The sequence below is a fragment of the Vanellus vanellus genome (genome assembly GCF_965231255.1).
Source record: "Vanellus vanellus genome assembly, chromosome: 5".
Taxonomy (NCBI): Eukaryota; Metazoa; Chordata; class Aves; order Charadriiformes; family Charadriidae; genus Vanellus; species Vanellus vanellus.
Genome location: NC_138910.1, coordinates 49,126,934 through 49,147,817, shown reverse-complemented (window position 1 = coordinate 49,147,817; position 20,884 = coordinate 49,126,934). Strand labels below are relative to the sequence as shown.

General features: G+C 43.2%; 1 protein-coding gene across 1 annotated transcript in view; it reads left to right on the top strand.

Moving 5' to 3' along the window:
* Positions 1 to 4,934: 4,934 nt before the first annotated feature.
* Positions 4,935 to 20,884, top strand: part of LOC309672145 (uncharacterized protein C1orf21) — a 132,269-nt gene continuing 116,319 nt past the window's right edge. The window contains exon 1 of the mRNA XM_082483569.1: positions 4,935 to 5,090. The gene's annotated coding sequence lies outside the window, so the exon portion shown is untranslated. The remainder of the gene's footprint in view (positions 5,091 to 20,884) is intronic.

Below are 20,884 nucleotides of genomic sequence, written 5' to 3'. Positions count from 1 at the left end.
GTTTGCTAAGTCATTAATCTGGAATTAGGACCTCAGAATTGGATGCTCTGACACTGATCTTTTATTCTTGTTTATGCAGAATCCAAAATGCATGTAGTTTATCTGAGGGCTTATCTACCTATTTTGTCTTATCTTGCCTAATTGCAAGCCCAGTTATAAAGAGAATATTTGAATCCAAAGAGTAAATAAACAAACATTGCATATACAACTGAGATCAATAAAGATTGTCTGAAAATTCCCAGGGGTATGTATAAGTTTCTCCTACAGCTGGCTGTGCTTTCTGTCCCAGCTTTTTAATGTAGGCCCTATTCTATGATGACCAAAATGTAAAAAAGAAAATTACGGCGAATTATGCAGCTTTAAGTAATGCAGATTAATCTTTGACTCTTTTTAAATATTTCAGACTCCTTTTTGCCCTCTGAACAGGTGTACTGATCAGTGAGATGAATGAGATCAGTTCATGTTTCCAATGGCATTATTTATTCTAAGGTAATTATTTATTGGTTAAAATGCATTCTCTAATATGCTGAGAATTTGCAATCCATTTTTTTCTTTATTGCGGATTAACACCATTTCCATTTTAATAATGATAGTGAATGCAACGAGCAGGGCCAGACTGTGCAAAACAAACATCTACTAATTTGTAATCATTTAAATATGTAAAGCTAGACTTTGATGTTAATGCACCATTAAAAAGAAGCCGGGAAGTTCACACGTCTGTTCCTGTATCACTTGTCAAGCAGCAGAACAGCTCAAAGAGCAGCTTGTTGATTTCCAGCATCAAACCCACCTCAGCAAGTTTGCCATCTTGTAAAAAATTTTGGTACGTGATGTCTCCAAATTTCACAGGTGGTGGAAAAATACATGGGGGGAAACTGAATCCACAGAGCTCGTGCCTTTCTGTGCCCTGTCCTCGTTATCCAGCAGCACCAGCTACCTGGTTCATGTGAGCCTGACTCCCGATTCTCCCCAGTCCCTGGGGATGGAGGAATGGCTTCATCACCCAGGCTGTCAGGGTCCTTTCACAGTGACTGTATTTTCCAACCCCAGAGATTATGTGTACAAAGACCTTTGAATATCAACATGTTTAGGAAATAGTTTAGTGGTTTGAAATTATTATTCTTAAAGAGAAAATGAATTTGTCGTAGTGGAGTTTACATTAGCATCTCCCAGGCAGGATCTAGATGATACCAATTAATCAGAATCTTTAAAATGTTCCTAGCAGAAGTTTGTGCAGCATTTTAGTTTTTCTTCTGAACTCATGTTAATTGGGAAAAATGTGTGGCAATTTCACCTATTTATCTGTAAGCCGAGCCATGACTTCTCTAATTTCTCCCATTTCAGAAATGCAGAGCTTCATTAATATATGAAGAAATCACCAGTACCTTTCAGAAAATCAAACAAAATTTAGGCTTTTGCAACAATTTTCTGACTTGGAACACAGACAGTTGTGCTGATAACAACTACCTGATTAAAATAACAGTTTATTTTTTACCACTAACAAGTAGGACACAGGTGCAACATGTGTACCTTTGGCATAGACAAGTGAACTGTGTTACCATTTTTAGGAGAAAAGAAGGCAGCTAGATCCCTACAAGCATCACTGTATTGATATAACTTAGGCAACATGTGTGGCACACAAACAGACACTGATTTGACTGCCGTAGTCGGATGAAAGCCAGATAACTGTTTGGGGTTTTTTTGCATAAACGGGCCAAATTTCTACAGCACTGTTTTAGCTGCTCTCTTACAAGGCTTGCTGTTTCCAGTGTGCCCTTTTACATTTCACATCTTCAAGGCTTTTTCTACACATACACCAGCTGTAACACTCTTAACTCTCCCTACGTAGTCAATGTTATCGCATAGAAAATGCTCTTCTATGAATTTAAGTGCACCATGACAGTATAATGTGAGTACAAGCATGAGAAAACAAGTCCATATTCCCACTACGACTGCATCCATACTGGAAATAATATGCATCAGCCTGGGTAAAAATCATGCTCTAATCAAATGGATTCATCTGAATAGAAACGATGCGCAGATCAAGCCAACAAATAACCTCCTGTAGTGCAAAATTTCAGACTTTGAGACACCAACTCACCAGCTTTAAAGTCTACTGGCATCATTGGAAATTAATCGCGCACATCACTCTCTCTGCTCCATCTAGTGCATTGCTGTGTCGGTGTCAACACGAAGCAATGTCCCACTGATGCCAGAGGTAGCCCTGCTTGGAGAGGGTTCCCTGACAATAACCCTATGGGTTTCAGTGGCACACAAGCTATTGCCTTAGAGAAGAAAGGGTCCCAAAATTTAGTGTGGAAGAATTTGTACCTTCTTTCAAAAGAAGACAACCAGGTGCAATCTCTGGAGCTACTGACTCCCTCAATACTCATTTCTATCCTCATCCTTCTTCTTTCCAAGAGTTTTGAGGAGTCTGTGTTTTTTCTTTTTCTTATAATAATAATTTCATCTTTGCAAATATTTGTCTCTGGCTACTCTTTATTCCATGGGTCCCCCAGATCCAAGTCTATTCGTCCACACAGGAGCAGGAGAACTGAATCAAGAAAGCCAATTTATTTTGTACTGTACAAAAAAGTCAGGATGAAAGTTGTCATCTTCTTGTAGGAACAACCCCTAGCCCTTGGTTTTGATATTAAAACCATAACTTATTCTTGCGGTAATGGACTAATAACTGGTTTGGGCACCACTAGGCAGGAAGAGAGCACCAGGCTCAGTTGACGTGTGCTACGCTTGGTGCCAAATATATTCTGGATACCAGAAATCATTTACACTATTTATTATTTATTATTACACTATTTATTATTTTCCAGCTTCTAAAAATAACTCTCCAGTATGCTATTTCTATTCTCAAGAATTAGTAAAGCAAACATGAGAAATCGGGAAAAAAACTATTTTCTGCTTTTAGATGTATCTCTGACTATCTGAGAGTGGTAGACAAAGACTTGATCAACAAATTTGTGCATAAAGAAATGGATTTATGTGTAAATAATTATATTATGAATATTAACCAGCTGCACAAATCACAAGGAAAACATCAGGGAGGTTTGTTTGTAGAGGCTAAACAAAATATGTTTGCTTTATGCTGTTCTTATATGGTCATTTTTATTGGAAGCTTTTTCACTGTAAAAGCTCCACACATCTTTGGAAACAGTATCAGGCTCTCTGCAGTGAAAAGGGCGAAAACCAAAGTTGGCCGACTTCAAAGTTGTCAACCTAGAGCTGAAAATATTGCCTTGTTTGGAATCTCTTGATCTTGTTTATGTCCACCTTTCTAGTAGTGATTTCCAGTGCAGAGAAAAATTAGATTGCTAGAAAGACAAAGGTAGAAATGACTGCAAATGGGATCTTGCCAAGGATTTGGCCAACAAACTGTTACTTATTTTAACATTTTCATAATGGTGAAGGAAAAATGTCCTTAGATGAAAACATATTTGACTAGATTATTGAAAGATACTAAAACTGTAAGTGGTGAAAAGACTGTAGGCTTGCTGGAGTCTTTCTAGTTCACATGGTAGCACTTCCTGGCAGAAACAATCTGAAAAAGCTTTTATAACCAGATCTTCAAAGAAGCTTTACCTCAACCTCCATTATTTTTTCAGTCAACAGTCACTTTCATGAAAAACTATGCCGCTGTGAACACAAAACCACAGTTTTGCCTGCGAAAATTTGGGCATGTGCTGCAATAAAGCTGACACGTACTGCGTTCTTGGGAAAAAAACCCTCAATGATAAGGCAGAGAACCTCTCTGCCGTCCCATTGCTGAGTGGGAGGACACCAAAAGCACAGGGGTCTGTATTTTTGCATCTCTGACTTTACTTAGATGCCTGGTGTTCTCCCACCTCAACATACTCAGACTCCTGCCCTGAGATACTGTGGACCATGCATGCTTGAGATGGGTGGGTGCTGAGCCTTCCTTCACCCTAAGGAGAAGACAGTCTACCCACCAAGGTGGGTACAGAGGGAGTGGGAATGTCCTCACGCTCACTGTCACCCTTTCAGGGTACTGAACTGCTTGCACAAACACTGCACATAAATCGAGATGGTGTATTAATGACAACTTGACCTGAAAAAGTCCAATCTCTGCACGTTTCCACCCAAACAAGATTGTGGTGAAGTAGTTAAAAAGCACAGCGCTGATAATCACTGCGATTTCATTCCTAACAGTCAATGGAAAAGAACAAATTGGCTAGTGAGAAATCTTTTTAAAGGTTTCCAAAATGACTACGAAAAATGACGTTATCCCTGCCCGTTAGTTGTGTTTGAAACAAAGCATCTGAAAGGGCACACTTTTAATACTAATTTACAACTGTTTCACGGGCAGTTATGAGACCCTTCATTTTAATTAAGGACGTGCTCTTATTTTTAAACGTCTTCTTCAGTATCCTAACCAATTTGGCACCTGCCCTGTCAAAACAGGCCTGCGTCCCCCCGCCCCTTGCCCCCAGCCCCTCCGCCTCCCACCGGCCCCGAGCTCGCTGGGCTCCTCCAGCCGGGCGGCGAGGGCGGGCTGGCGTCTGGCGGCGGCCGGGAAGGGGACCCCAGCGCCGGCCGCCGTCTGAGGAAGGCAACGCCGCCGCCTGAAGTAACGCCACCCGACAGGAAGGGCCAGAGGGGGGCCCGGGGTGGGCGGGGGACACCGCCGCCGCCGCGCAGGCCCCGGCCCCCCGCCCAGGGCGGCCGTTGGGCGCCGCTCGCTCCCTCACCCGGGAGGAGCGAGAGAGGGCGCGGCCCCTCGGCCCCCGCAGCCCCCGAGGCGGGCCGGCGGCAGGAGGGGCGGGCGGTGCGCGGGGGGCTCCTCCTCCGCGGCCTCTCCCCCCGCCTTCCCGCCCTGACGGCCGGGCGCGCCCCCTGCTCCGCACCGCCCCTTCCCCGCCTCGGCCCGCCCCAGCTCCCCGGAGAGGCTGCTCCGCGCCCGGCTGCCGCCGCCGCTGCCGCGCTCGCACACTTAGTTGGAGCCGCCCGGTCCCCCTGCGCCTCCCCGTCCTCTCCAGCCCGGGCCCCGAGCCGCGCCCGGCGCTTGCCGGCGGCTCTCCGCGGCGGGGGAGCCGCTCCGAGCGGCGGCTCCTAAGGTGAGCGTCCCCTGGGTGCCGGTGGGGGCGGGCGGCGAGGCGGGCGGGCAGTGGCGGGCGGGGGGCCGGGGGGCGCCGCTCCCCTGAGGAGGCCCGGGCCTGGGCCGGGCGGCAGGCGGGCCGGGGCCGGGCGGCGCCCCTGCTCGGGGTCGGGGCCTGGGGGGAGCCCCCCCCTCCGCGGGCCCCTGCCCGCCGCCGCGTCTCCCGGCCGCCGCGCAGCCTTTTTATTCCCTTATTTCTCCGTATCCCGATCTCTCCCCCCCCCTCCCCCCGCCTCCTCCGGGCGATGTTTTATTCATGACCCTGCCGGGCTTTGTACGGGGAGCGGGCGCCTTCCTCCGCAGTTCGCCAAGTGCCGCCAGAGCCCGGGGCTGGGGGGTGGGGGGCAGTCGCGGCTTGGAGGGGAAATGGCTGCAGGGTGGGCAAGGTTTTCCCATCCGGGCAGGCAACCCGGGGGTTGAACGGCATCTGTTTGCTTTGGAGGGTGCTGGCGTTGCCGCGGCTCAAAAGCGGAGTGAGGTGGGGGGGGGGAGTCTCTTGCTGCATTTCCCTCCGCTTGCAGGTCTGCTGGCTTCATGGAGAAGAAACAAGTCACAGCGAGGCTTTCTGTAGCAGATTTTTTATGTGTGTGTGTATGTGTATATATATATATATATATATATATCTTCTCTTTCAAGGGTTCAGCAGCAAGCGTATTGCAACACCAAATGCCTGTAAGCCAGGCAGCACTTACACCATCACCGAGTTAACTGTAGATGTCAGACTGTGCTTGTACTGATGTGATGTCAGATTCGTAATAACACGCAGAAATGGTGAATTCGGTGCAGGCTGAGTGTGATGGAGACGGCACAGACCCAGCTGTTGTGGACAGACCCAGTGGAGCTTCTTTTCTTCCCTGGTGCAGGGCCTGCTGTGCAGGTAGTCCCCCGGCGCAGGCAGATTGTAGGCGCATTGGGATAACTGTTACAGATTCATGGGTGACTACGGACTCAAAGGAGCAGATATTTGTGCCTGGAGCAGAGATACTTGGCTTGCTTTCTCTTACAAAGGTATTCAGATATGTGTTGGTTAGAGAGTCATTTGCTGATGCCTGTCTTGTCTGTAACTTCTGTGATGAGGCTGCCACCATGGTTATCAGTCAAGAGGATGAATTTTGTTGTGTGCTGTAGAAAGCCAGTTGCGATCAATAGGTGGTTTAATGTTAGCCCCTGATGCTGCCTCTTGATTCTCACGAGCTGATCAGGCACTGGTAAACTAAAACTGGGAAATGCTAAAATGTTCCTCAGCTTATTCTGTTTCCCATTCACCTGCCCTTCACTTTCCCCATGCCCTGGTTGGTTGGATTTCAATGGAAAAAATTCTGTTCCTGAGTCTGTTCAAAGAAATGCGTGTGTTTAGGTTTTGTTTTTTTAACTTGCTGTTTGATAATAGCTGTAAGGCTTCGTTTTTCTGAAGATCTGCTGTGTATGGGGGCTGGAGGTATTTGCCCTTTGGTATGAGTGGAGTGCACTGATACTGCTTGATGTTGTTTAACCTTATATTAAGTGTTGCATGATGAGCCAGCTTGATTTGTTTAAGACTTTGTGATCATGCAATACAATAATAATTATAAATCTTCTCATTGTCTGAAGAACCTATAAATACTCCTCTGGCTCGGGAGGTACTTCATGTGTATTTATTTCCAAGAGGCGCAGGCATGGGTGAGCAGTGTCTGATGTTAATCGTGCTCGTTTTAGGGTGGGAGGGCAGGAGCAGTTTGGCACTGGTACTTTAAATTGTAATTTATGGGTGTGATGTCATGCAGTAGATAAGCTTTTATGAGATCTGCCATGTAAATTATGGCCTTTGTTTATATACGTGCAATTACTTGTTTTGAAAATCCACGCTGTAGAGTTTGCTTAATAGCCTGCGCTGGAGCTGTGAATAAGATCTAGCAGAATGTGCTTTAATTGCGCAATATTGTTCAGCGGTTGAAAACATTTCATTTTACCTTGTGCTTGCAGCCTGTACCAGGTGTGAAGTTACTACCTTGTATCTGCACGCTGTGATGTGACTTGTACGGTAGTTGGCTGTGAAAGCAGTGGCCAGGTGCTTTTATTTTCTTCTTTCTCCATTATCTGTTTCATTTTCTTTTTTAAAAGAAGAGGGGTGCTGAAATGAGTGATTTCAACTAATCCGCGCTGGAAGAGCAGCTTGGTTATTTAAAGCTGCTGTAGTTTGTTATGCAATCAGATTAACAAAGGTTGAAATGATCATTCAACTTTGGGTAAACAAATGATATATATAACAACATGGATTAGGGTGACTGTTTACATCAGAGAGATGTGCTGCAGTTAGTGTGTTGCAAATATTGGACAAAAACACAATGAGTGGACGCAGTAATGCTGTAAATAATTTTTTGGTGAGCTTCTCAGGATTATAATTGATTGTCTGTACTCCAGGAGCTTCTGGGGTGCATTAGGTGTTGCCCACATGCATGGGCCAACTTACTTTCAGCTTCATTTAGTTGACAAGCAAAGGCCTTGGCAAATGTCTTTGTGCACAGCCCAATCGTGCCTGGGGTGCTGTGCAGGCTCTGTGCTAATTGCAGTGCAGGTGTTGGGTCTAGGAAGATGACCAATGCTCAGCTGGAAGCTTTTCAAATAAAACTTAAAAAAAATCCATAATTCCAAACACGTTTGAATCTGGCAGCCGCTCAACCAGTTCATTATTAGTTGGCTATTTTTTCTTGTTGTCGTGGAAGCAGTGTTGCTGCAGGACAGATTTTTAAGGCTTGTCTCCCTGAATCGGCTCAGAGAGGAGGCGATGATGTGTGTGCTGCGTGGCAAAGGTTGGCACAAGAGTAGTCAACGCAGGCATTGCTGGTGTATCAGAGGTGAGACCCTGCCGGGAGAGACAGAAGCCGATATAGAAAGGGGAAGGTGGGATGTGGGAGAAGTAGCTGGAGCGCAGGGAGGAGAGGGAGGTGTTTATCAGCGTTACGGCAGGGACCTGTCTTTGCATCTGTGCGCACAGTGCCTCGCTCAGACTTGTGTCTGCGGTTGCAGCGCACTCATCTCGTGTGGGCTCTGGTGCTCTAGAAGTGGACTTTGCTCTAAAAATACCCTAGCATGAAATATGCCCACTGTTCTTACGGTATGCAATGGCGTGAAGTGTTTGGGGGAAAGGAGGAATAACTGACTCCTGGCAGTCAGTTTTCCAGAGATTTTCATATTGGTGTGGAGCCTGAGCCCTTCCAACCTTCTTCTCATTCAGGGAACGGTAAGGTACCCTTGAAGATGCTGCTTTTCTATCCTTTGGCAGAAGGTGATGGAACAGGATTATGTTTTGGATACACATTCAAAAATACTCTGGGAATAGGTTTTTTATTATTATTTATTTCCTTTCTGACTGTGTTTAGTTCTATATTATTCAGCATCTAATTGCAAAGGGATTTCACAGGCGCTTACAAATATATATCACTATGCTACTGGCTGATCTTTGTACTGTATAACATATTTGTGACTAAATGTACACAAGCACATTTTGGGTATACTGGAATCTAAAGAGGTAAGTTTGGGAATAGGTACTATTGTTAAGGCTGTATTCTTGTAGGATGTTCAGAGAGGAGGTGGTGTGGAACGTGATATGCAATCGGTAATTTTAAGACTGTTTCTTTTACTGGTACCTGTCTACTTCAGCTCCAATTTATTAACAGGGTGGTATCTTGTTGTCTTCAGTTTTGCGAACTGAGTAAGAGCAGTTATTCTTGGTCAGACTAAAGATCTGTTTAGCTTAGTATTTTTTCTGATGGAACCACTTACAGTGCATAGGAAAACTGTAGCTACAGAGTTCTCCTCCTAGTAAACCCTTCCGCCAGTCGCAGCTCTAGAAAATCTTTGGGCTGCCAGTTCCATTGAGGTGGTTGTGTTTAATAGCTGCTGATGGATTGTCCTCTCTGAAAAATGTCTAATGTGTTTTGAAAAACTTTATGGCATCAGTGTTCACAACATCCTGTGTGGGTGAACTGGCATAACTGTGCACTCTGAAAAGGATTTTACTTTATTTGTTTTATGGCTTGCTGTTTGAAGTGCCTGCCCTGTGATTTTATCTGAATTCTGGAAGAATATCTTAATTTTTAGATTTTTACACAGAAAAGTACTATGTGTGGGGATGCTAACAGGTCTTAGAATGTATATAAAGATAACTGTTGTATGTTTGCAGTAAGGTATGCTACCAGCCCCATTTACAGTCAGCTTTCATAGATACATACCACTATGGCTGTCGCATTTAGATGATTGCATGCAAAAAAATGTTCAAATACAAGAAGAGATGCTATTTCTGCAGCTATACATCCTGTACATAGATTGCAGTAAGTCTTGATTCAGAACGACTCAGACTACAAAAGAGTTGCTGTATGCCAAGGAGTGACTTCAGCAGTGTTGTTTGAAGTTCTTGCCAAAGTAAATCGTTGCACAGTATCTGGTGCAACATTTTTGAAGATGTGGGGAACAGAATTCAAAAATTATATTAAACAGCTTGAAGTTAAGAAATACAGATACTAAGAAGTGCAGCATCATGCAGTAAAAACAATTGCTCGGTCCCTGAATTGTTCTTTAGGTTAGCTTTCAACACACCATCCTGGACTATTTCAGGCATAGGTGGGTGTTAAAAAGTTGTGTTTTGAATTCCACTTTTCCTTTGTGTGTCAGGGAAGCAGGATTTTGACTGTGAATTTACCTACAGTATTTGCTTTTGTCCTGGTGGTCCAGGAATCTGTGTGAGCTACAGGGGCCATCTGGGTTATGCAGTTTGTTGTACTGGACTTTGCTACTGATGGCAACAGGAGTTGTGTTTAGTGTATTAAAAGAAACCCTCCAAAGGTTGATAACTTGTTTATTATTATGGCAGCTTCTGAAATCCTATTGATAAAAAATGGGTGAAATTTTCATGTTTTTAAAGCAAATAGAAATTCTTCATCTTGTCATTTCTACTGTTATTCCACCCTTAAGCCTGTAAAACTTATGATTAAAGTGGGTGGAATTTCTGCGTATATTATGGGTGCGATAATAGTAGAGAGTGACCAGACAAATGTTTTCTGTTTGTTTTAGAAATAGAGACACTTACGTAATGATGCTATACACAGCAACCATACATGCATATGGATAAGATCTCTTCAACAAGAGTATTAATCCAAGAGCATGTCTTGCCTGCATGTCTGCTGTTGCTTGCTTCAAAGGAAGGTAATTCTGAAGTGAAGAGATGCCAATGCCAAGTGATTTAACTGGAGTATTGGTCCAGTCCTGAACAGCCTTTAGGCAAGGGCTCTGGATTAGCGGTTTGGAGAAATAGATTTTTAAACCATTATGAGCTCTTAATGTGTTATCTGCATTGAGGAAACCCATTCTTTCTCTTTTGTGGAGCACTACCTGTATCTATCTGTGTTTTGAGTTGTTTGCAGATTCATTTCAATATGTGGCATGTGCTTAGTAAAACTGAGGTCCCATTTTTGAGAGTTATATTGCTAATAAAAAACCCTCAAACCAGTGAACATGTCTGAAAGCATCAGGGTCTTTCCTCTTACTATGGAAGTGGCCTCAGTTTGTTTTTTCTTCCGTCGCTGTATTTCTAACAGAAAGTAATAACTTTATCCATTGAGTTTGGAAAAAGATAAAAAGCAAGTTCATTTCAAATATGTATTTAATAGGAAAAATTTTCCAGGATCTATATATACAGGTGGGCAATTTCCCCAAAGTGTGTGTTAGTCATTAAGGCTGTAACTATGTTGTTGTTAACCAAAATTCTAGCCCTGGATGTGTATCTATAAATACCATAGCCTCACCCCTTTGACTCCATGAAATGATACGTAGCTGGAATCTTTTCATACATCCGGACATAAAAGGACCTTGGTGAACTTGTGCTTTTATAATAAACAAGGAAAAGTTTATCCAGGTTGCCCAACAGAAGCGTTTATCCACACAAAGACATCTCTATTCGGTGAGGAGGAGGGACTTACCTTTTAGACTTTTCTCCTTAGGATTTTTATCTCATCCCATCCCAAGTTTTTGTTAATAAAAGCAAAACAACTTTAATGTGATTATGCATGTTTGATAGACAGACCTCTGTGGTTTAGACTCATGGCTAATTAGATTTGTGGAGCCTCTGCAATTTAGGATATTGAGCAGGGAGATTGTTTTAGCAGGAAGACACAAAGGAAGGAACAGTTTGTTCTCCATGCCTTTCTTATGGTGGCAGTAGCATTTTCTGTGAACTTCGCAGGTTTCTAGAGGATGTATTGATGTTGGTGTGTACCATTCCTAGGAAAGTAGGCGTATTGAAGTTCGCCTTTCTGTTTAGGGAATTCCTTTTAAATTGCTATTTTATAAAGTTCTGAATATGAGATGTTTGCACATGTCCACTAGAAAACAGTATGAGGGAAGAATCAGTTGGTAAAGGAAACAAACACTGTCTTTTTAATGGCTGGTAATGGGCTGTAAGCCCATTTCAGTTTTAACTTTAAGGGATGACTAAGAAGTTTCTCTCTTCTGTCAATACCCAGTTTGGATCCTTCTGCTTAATTTTGTCTACAGGCCTGCTCATCTCACCTGCATCTTAAAGGGAATGCAGCTGATGTGCAATAAATGTATGGACAAAATGTGCGGGAGTTTGGTCTTTTGTTGCAGATGGATTTACACAGCACTCCATCAGTAGGAAGCCTTCAGCATCCTCTGAAGTAGGATGTTTAAAGATGTGGTTTGGGCTGCTGATCGTGGTCAGCCATGTGATGCTGAAGAACAGGGTACTGTTCCTTTTCTTCCAGCACAGTTTTGTTTGTTATGTGCGCACAGTAGCTGCAGTCTGGTGGATGCCCAGAGGCTTAGCTTTCTCTTCTGAGCCTTTATTTTTGCAGGAATCTGAAATAGCAGAACCTAAGCTGCTGAATAAGTCAGAACGAATCCAGGGGAGCAGATCTGGATGCTGTCCCCTTCACCCACCGTAGAAATGCATGGAGGAGAAACTCACATTTTAGGGATGTGTTTCATTAGTGGGTGAAAGAAAAAGCAACCAGGCTTTTCTATTTTCAGTTATTTTTACCACTTAAAGTTCTTATGGACATAGCTGTTTTTTTTTCTTGTGATTTGATCTTAAATTACTAGCTAGTTTTCAGGTGTGGGAACCTATCATTTAAGTGTCTGGCCAGTACTGCTGAAATGAAAATCAAAACCTCCCGTTGAACAAGCTTCTGAGATAATTTCTGTTGTTTTTCCTCTGTTTAAAAAAAAAAAATGAGGAAGCTGTATCCATTCTGCTTTAGTCATGTCAGATAAGGTATATTTTTGAGATTAAAAAGTCTTGATGCTTGTGGGAGGAGGGGAGCATTTCTTTCTTTTGTCTCAAATGTTCCAGTGGAGGATACTAATTAACCACCAAACAAATTGGGTTTGGGGGAGTTTGCCTCTGCTATCACAGTGAAAATGTTTTGTTTGGAAGAGCTGTGCGAATTATACCCCTAGGCGTTCGTATAGAGATAAATCAGCCACTGGCTGCTCAAAATCTTCCTGTTTCAGTCTGCAGAAATATGCCAGGAAAGCTTTTGAAATGGCAACAGCCAGTCTGCATGTTCTGGAGCAGATTGTGTACTGGGGACCATGGCACAGCCCTGAGCAAAGACGTCAGCAGGAAGGAGTGACTGTCATCCCCAACAGAAACAGACATACTCCATCAGTGTGACAGACCGGTGAAGAGTGACGCAACACTAATGGGCAGATCATGATGATTGTCAGCTCAGAATATAGGGTTTGTTTGTTGTTCTTCCCCAACGACAGGAGCTGACTCTGAGGTGGACTTTCCTATAACTAGCATTCTGCATCTTTGACATTTTGGCAAGAGTGAGACTATTTCCTACCCAAAAAAAAAAAAAAAAAAAAAAAAAAAAGAGGACTCAGGCTTAGTAACAGCATTTAGGAAAATAATAAATACTCAGCCTTGTTAACCTACGTTTAGTTGTATGTTTATTTGGGGATTCTTATAAACGTAATGGAAAATTATACACTTAGCTCTTCACTGAGTTGCAGTGGGATTTGGGGGACCTGATTTCCCTAAGACTATGAAAATCCCAGGCTTTGTGATGTAATTTTTGTTTGCCTTTACACTTCTGTGCTAGACTCTGAGCCTTTTTTCATCCACAGCAAATGCTTGGGTGCTGCAAAGAGAAATAGTTTAAAACCCAGTGATTTGAGAGAAGAAAGCTGGAGCTTCTTGGATGTGTGGGGACTGGATGAAGTAGGATTAATCTGGCATTAGGGCAGAAATTTGTGAGAGAAGTGACTGCCTGGAGAGAGGGAAGGTTCATGAAGTCAAAGTCACTTTTTCAGCCAAAGGGGGATCAGGCTGACATCTTTGTGACAGGGGTTTTTGCCTGGCCTCTCCCACAGACTCTGGGTAGCTGTCATGTACTTCCCCCGCAATTGCTTGGCATTCTCTGAGCTCATGACTTAAAAAAAAGGCTCTCAAAGTGAACAGCTTTCCAGAAGGTCGTTAGAAATTTAATACTACAATTTAACAAGGTTTGTGAGTTACCTGTAACACAAATAACAGTGCTGACGACTGCTTTTCAATTATTAATTTTTGTACAGCGTGTTGGTGGCCATTAAGATGAGTTGTCTATGCAAAGTGGTTCCATAAAATGGAAATTATTAGCTTCTATGTGGGTCAGAAAACATTGCATACTCGGTGTAAGTCTTGTAGTTAAATACACTCCTTTGTTAAGCAAATAATTTAAGCACCGGTTACTCTTAGCAGTGTCAAAAACATACATGAATTGTTGCTGAGTGTAAATAAAGCGTTTCAGCTTTGAATGATGACTGCAGGATTTGGCTTAAAAGCTATTTTTGGGCCACAGGCACAGCCCAAAGCTGGGGGACGTATGTGGCTCTGCTCCTGGAATGGCGTCAGGATGGAGGATGACTCAGTCACCCCTGCAACTTCCTTGTTGCTCCAGAAAGGTAGTGATTTATTGCAGGTCTGTGTCAGCAGTAAATAGCCATCCACCCGGCGCTGATTCAGCTGCTCCGAAAGTGGTAGTTAAGGATGTGCACCCTGTCTTTCCCTACTCGGTCCCTCCCAGCTCCCTTCCCACCCATCAGCTGCGGAGGGTGTAAACAAACACGTAGCCTTTCCTCCCCTGTGCTTCTGACTGCTGGCCCGGCAGCTCGTGTGAGGCTGCGAGCAGAGATCCTGTTCTTGCAGATAGACGCATGCTGCACACCAGCGTCGAGATTTGGATGGCATTCTTGTTGAGTCAGGGAAGATTGGCTGTGCAAAGCCTGCAGGGTTTGGTCTTCTGAGGGCACTGAGGTTGAAGCAATAGTAAATGTGGCAGAATCAGCACATAGTGCTGTTGCTGCTGGGTGAAAAATTGGTCCAAACCCTTCCAGGCCCTGCCCTGGCCTTCCTTTGTAGGCAGAACAGGTTGGGCAGCAGCACAGGAGCAGAGGAGACTATAGAGAAGAAGGTCCAAGAATGTTCATTAAGCATGACAGGTCGAGGAGTCCTGTTTTTCTGGGGTTTATGTTGGCTTGCAGTACGTGAGGAGGAATTTCTTTGCTCCTGTTATGATTAATGAGAGTAAGGCAAGTGGCTGTTTTACTGCTAGATTTCCCTCCTGCCTGCCCTCTAAAAGAAACCCCAAGGTGCAAAAAATCAGCAGTCTAAACACCTGATTTTGAAATAAAGCACTCTATTTCAGACATAGGAATAATCCTACTGATGTCAAAAGATTGTGATGGAGAATCCTAATGGCAATACCTCCTCCCTTCTCTTTCACCCTGCTTTCCCAAGAGCTACTGCTATCCTGGGAAAGCACATGAAGAACCCACTTGCTGTTTCTTGCCATCACAGCCCTTATCTTTTTAGTGGAGGCTAAATACCAGGATAATTGTTGTGTTCCTGTATTTTTTTTGCCTTAAGCCAAACGCAGAAGAAACAACTCTCAGTTCTGGGGCATCTTTGCATTGGTAAATGCTTTTGAAAGGCGCATAACAGGCTGTTTTTGACCATAATCAGTGTTAGCCACTTCCCAAGACATGGTCTCTCTCAAGCAGGAGGTATGTTTTAATGCAGTGTTTGTGAGATGCAGAGGTGTGACTGAAGATCCCATGTGAATTAACCATGCCAAGGAAACTATCCCAAAAAAATCTGTTGTGGATTTTCTGAGTGTGTGAGATCAGTTCCACTTTTGATCTTGGTTGTGACTGAATATCCTCAGGAATAAAAGCCACAAGTAAGAATGGAGCTGGCCCTGAAGACATCTTGGTTTTGCTTTGATGGTTGCTACCTGCTTGCTGATGAATTCTTTTAATGAGTAAATTGGTGGCCTCTGTGCTTTTTCAGGTGTTCAATTTCCCATTCTTATCTTCCCTATCTATAATTTTCCATTCTTTTTCTTTACCTGCTGCCAGCTCCTGCGACATCTCATGAACATGGCTGAATTGTATTTTGTATCGAAATGGTTATATTACTTTGAAAATACTGAGCATGGTTGAGTGTGTGTTTAAAAAAAAAAAAAAAAGTCTGCTGCTTTTGTGCCAATGAAGTCAAACTCCATGAGTTGGGCACAGTATCCGTAAGGTCTCTTCCACGTGCAAACTGAGATGAGCTGAGATGCTGTCTATGGGAATGCTGATCTGGTCTCAGGGTCAAGGGGAAAACAAAATTGTTGGAGGAGATGCAGGGAATTTTCTGTATCATCAGACTGCATGTCTGGTTTTGTATCTCTATTTGAATGTCAAAGAAGAGATGGAAAACAGAAAGCAGGAGTGACTTTCGCCCTTAAGGTAATGTATGCCTCTTGGTGGTGTGCTGGTGAGCTGGCTTACCAGTCTCTAGTTCATCATTCCTACCTGGTCATTACTCAGCACGTCTAGTAGGTTTGAGTGTTTGGTTAGTCACCAGAGGTACTGTAGGACAAAGTTTAAAACTGATGGAAATTGCAGTGGTCTAAGGTGCTGTGTTTGTTGTACTTATCTGGAAATTTAGGAGTATAACCTGAGTGCTGTGTGCAGCTGCCAATTCCCCCGGTTTTTATCCTGTTTGCTGTTTTGTTATAGATCTATACCATAAAGACTTGGATGAAATGAGTGCCCACAAGAAAAGATTTCAGGAGTATTGGGAAGAAGTATAAAGGAGAACAAGCATGCACCAGAAAATCAGCTTCAAAGCATGCTGTAAGGAGGGAAAAAAAAAAAAAAAGTATGGGCTTCCAGATATTGCTGGAATAGGAGAAAAATGTCATGGTGTAATGAACGGTGCACCGAGGTGGGAGCTGGGAGGCCACAGCTGTCGTTCCCGAGAGGCTGTGAAGCTGCTGCGACTGAGTTTGCCCATTCAGGCTGTTTGCAGCTATGATGGTATCTTTGTGGCACACTGTGGTAGGACTCTGATCTTGTTTTGTGCCTTGTTATCAGAAAAATAAAAACAGGTCCCTTTTCTCAGCTTTTAAATGTTTTGTTGTTTTTCTTTTTAATTATTTTTTTAGAGAGAAATCTGGATTATTTTTCTAAATCTCTTGACCAGCTGGAACCTCAGTAGCTTAATTCTGTTCTCATAATAGATTTTCTTTTCAGATACTATTTTTAAGTTCATAGTTATGAAGAAGAGTATTTCCTGTGGCTGTCTATGACAAGTACTAATGCTCCCAGTTCAATCCTGGGGCTGGGGTGTCCATTGCTATTTCCTGATGGCTTTTGTAGCTATTCTCTCCCTCCTTCTGCAGGTTGAAGACAGTGCAGATTGATTGCAGGTTTATATTGCTAATAACTATAAACAAGCAATTCTGACTCATTGGTCATGGAAGACAGAAGTACAATCAAATATTGTGGTTGTGTTAATTTGTTTACTTATAGGGAAATTATGTAAATATCAGTGCAGATTAGTTTTAGCCCTGATGTGTGCTTACATTCAATACCCTGGGGCCAAAACTGGGTACTGCTGAAGTTGCAGAGAATTTTGCTGTTGAGCTTAGTAAGTCTAGGATTTAGCGTCTGAATGTTTAGAGGCACAATGGTTTTTAATACTGTTAAATGCTGTAGAAAAAGGATTCTTTTGGCTCTACATCACCATTAAAGCCATAATCACAGATGTTTGAAAGGACAAAGTAAGCAGAAAACATGTATTTCTGGCTTTCTGATTGCCCTTGTTAGAAGGTGTACAGCTCCCCTTTCGGTTGTCTCACAGCCTCAACTCCCCACCACCCCGCATTCGTTCCTACAGCCCCTACCTACCTCATACAGACTGGAGCCTGCAGGCACCTTGGGTTTAGCATGGACTAAAAATTAGTATTGAAAAAGAAGTTCAGAGTAATGGTTGGCCACTGTGATGCCCAGCAAGGAGGTATTGCCTGGGCTCTCTCTTAGCGCTGCTGTGCAGGTGAGGTTGGCTAACTCTTTCCATTTTGGGGTATGAGCAGAGCCTGGGCATGTTGTTTCTGGGTCATTACTGTCAAGAGCTGGTGTCAGTAAGCAGAGAAATGGTATGGAGTGCAGAAATAGTATGTCTGTTCATAAATGTGTTGAACAAGGAGGTGGCAAGGTAGAGGTCCAGAGATGAAATCTGAAGAGCTAAACAACTGATAGCATGAGACTGGAAATGTGAGCAGGAGAAAATGAGGCATGGACTAATGAAACCAAAAGGCACTTGCTGTTGAAAATGAAATTTTGTAAGGGCACATGTGTACTTTGCATTACTATCTCAAGGTGTGTGTCAAGGGTGCAGAAATGATCAAATGCTTCCTTCTCCTATTCTTAATATGGTGTATATTATGAATAAGAGCTTTCTGAGTGAGAGGCTCAGAGCTAGAGCTGTTTTCCATAGGCTGCGATGCAGGATAGTAGGCTTCATATTGCTTTTCCTTTTAGAGGTGGTAATGCAAGAAATGAGCCTGTCAAAATGAGGACAGAGCCTGCTCTCCGGCAGTGGGCTGTAACCAGTGGTGGTGTTGCCACATCCTAAGGCTGGGTCACCCCCTAATGCCAGTGACACCCCAGGTTCTTTTGGGGAGTCACTGAGTGATGTCTGGCTCTCTGTGCACCCTTCTCTTTTAATGGGTGAGATACAGTTGGGCTGGATTCAGCCAGGAGATTCACCGGTTAAATCCTGCTGAGCAGTATCACTAGCTATGGGAAAGGGAGAAGAGGAAGGAAAGAATTTGGCCTGTAGTTAGGGATTTTCTACAACTCTGAAACATTAAAGATCAATCAAAAAGGTTGTAAATATTCCAGTTGTGAACTGCAGTGATTTTGCTTAATGCACTTCACTGATTCTTCCTGTCATCTTTTCCAGGTGGAAATGTTAATGCTCCACTTAGGAGCAGTATTTCTTCTAATCTCTGTATGCACCCTGTGTTCGTTCCCCAAACCTTCTCTCTTTCTATCACAAACCAGTTAGATAACTGGTGTTGTAGCAAAATAATCACCACTCGTGTTAGTTCCCTGATTCTCAGCAATGCTGATTTGTACTTCAGTATTTGAAATTGCGAGACAGACAAATAGACAAGTGTGCAAAAGGCAAAGCAATAGCAACAAGAAAAATATAAGTTGTATTTGATTAAAATCCATTTCACTGTGGTACCTTAACTATAGGTAATTGGGAGTATGTCTCTGAGGGGGGGAACTAAGGGTAAGGATGAAGTTTTATGGATGAGCCTTCATTTGTTGAACCTGGGATGGCGCTTGATGGAAGAAATCATAGGCTCCTTGTGGTACTGACATGCTGTTGGGAAAGAGGGGGGGCAGTGGCTGACCCTGCAAACAGTGGCTGTGGGAATCCATCGACTCTCATGATTTCAGTAGCTTTTACTGGTTAATGGTCCTGCTAATGTGCCTGGCTTTGTAGGATTGAGGCTTGGTTGTATTTGGTTTATGTCCACCACCCTCGCTGTCTTGTGTTATGCAGCAGACCTGCAAAACCCAAACTAGCATGAACTTCCTCAGTTTCATGTTGCCACTTGTATTGGCACACAGTATGTTTGACAGGAGAAGTACTGGCAGGACACCAAAGAACAGGAGCTATCTTGTATGCCAGCAGATATAATGGAGGTAAGGTAGTGTGCCTGCTGCAGTAGGGCCTCGTATCCAAGACTAAGTGCTTTAGTGCTAGTTTTGAATGGGGAAGTTTGTATGTGTAGTATCTACAAAGTCCTAGGCAACGTACAGTTGCATCATGGGTATTTTCTTTATTAATTTAACATTTTTAAGAGTTTCTAATTATAAAAAATGCTAAAAGCTTAAATTAAAAATAAAAACACCACCTTTAAGGAAGTTCCTTGGTTAACTTTACTTGTAAGTCAAAATGGTTTTTATTATGGAGCTTTCTTTCACCAGCGCTAACACCATTTCCTGTTTTGGTTTGCTTTTCTTCAATTTCCCTCTTGTCACATTACTAATTGTGTTATGTCGGCACAAGGAAACTCCAGATGAGATCAGGTGTCATTCTGGGAAGCACGGTTGCGACTTTCAGCCAGGAGGTTGTCTTCCCAAAGCTCACAAGGTAGAGAAGAGCAACCAAGGGTGAGTGGGGAACAGGGAAATGGGCAGGAGTGCCTGATAGGCATCCCTGTGCCATGATGATCAATCTATGTTGACTTGCTGTGTTGCATTTAGTATAACTTTAGCTATACCTTTAATTGAAGAAAGTTGTCCCTGTACTTGTGTTGGGGTATGAGAGAGCATTACATGGCAGTTTCATTGTTTACTTGATCTGTATTCCTACACCCTTCCACAGATGCCACTTTTGGTTTCTGTTGGGTGCAGGATGAAATGGACCTTTAGTCCAACCCAATGTGGTTGTTGAGAATAATTCTGCGTTGTCAGCTATCTTTGAAGCCTTGTGTGGACTTGTGGGGTCTGTGTAGGACGGCTTAAGGGACCAGGAGGTTCCACTGCAGGCTTCCGGAGAAGGAGTTGCCTCTTTGTTTCTGTACATCCCCTGCTGAGCTTATTGGATAACAACAGTTCTGGAGAGCAGAGGAATATAATGAAAGTTTGCTGTCCAAAAAAACATACGCATATAAGAAGAGAGGGCTGGAAAGGTGGAGCCTTCTTTTGCATGTGCTATGCTGCTTGTCCTTTGGTTTCCTGTATGTGAAATGGTATAAAAAAGCAAACCAGCTCTATGCAGCACATGGGGGGCAAACTGAGCGCCCAGTGACATTGCAAATTATTTCCCCCATTCATAAAAAGGGGCAAGTATTCTATTAGGTTGCAAGTGGGGGTTGCCTGTCTTTCATTTCTTTTGCAGTGTTTTTTTCATTTTCCTCTCAGCTGTGTGCTAAAAGAAGTGCTAGTATTTTCGCAGTCTCTGAGGAATGATGGCTTATCATCTGTTAGGGGACTGACTGTCTAATTGAAATAGTGAATTTTGAGCTCTATGTGAATGCACTTGTTCCTAGCATGTTATTACTCAGTGTAATGGTGTACAAAATGCTTGCTAGTGTGAAACCTCATTTTTATGTTTATACACTTAATGATTTGTTTTGGTAAAACCGCTTATTTTTAGTCTCTCTTAAGCCAGTAAAAAATGAACTTACATTTAGAGTTGGTCACTTTTTTCTAAGATTGCACTTTTTTCCCCCCAAAGTCTGCAAGTGGCATTTTTCCTCGTTTCCTGCCTCCTCACCTTATGCACAGCCAATCAGAATGCTATTTTTTTAATCCACATATAACTTTTATAGTAAATTAACAATGTATTCTGTTCTCCATCAGATTCCTCCCTTAGCTGAAGACAGCATATAATGACATAAGTGATTAGCAGGCAGCTCT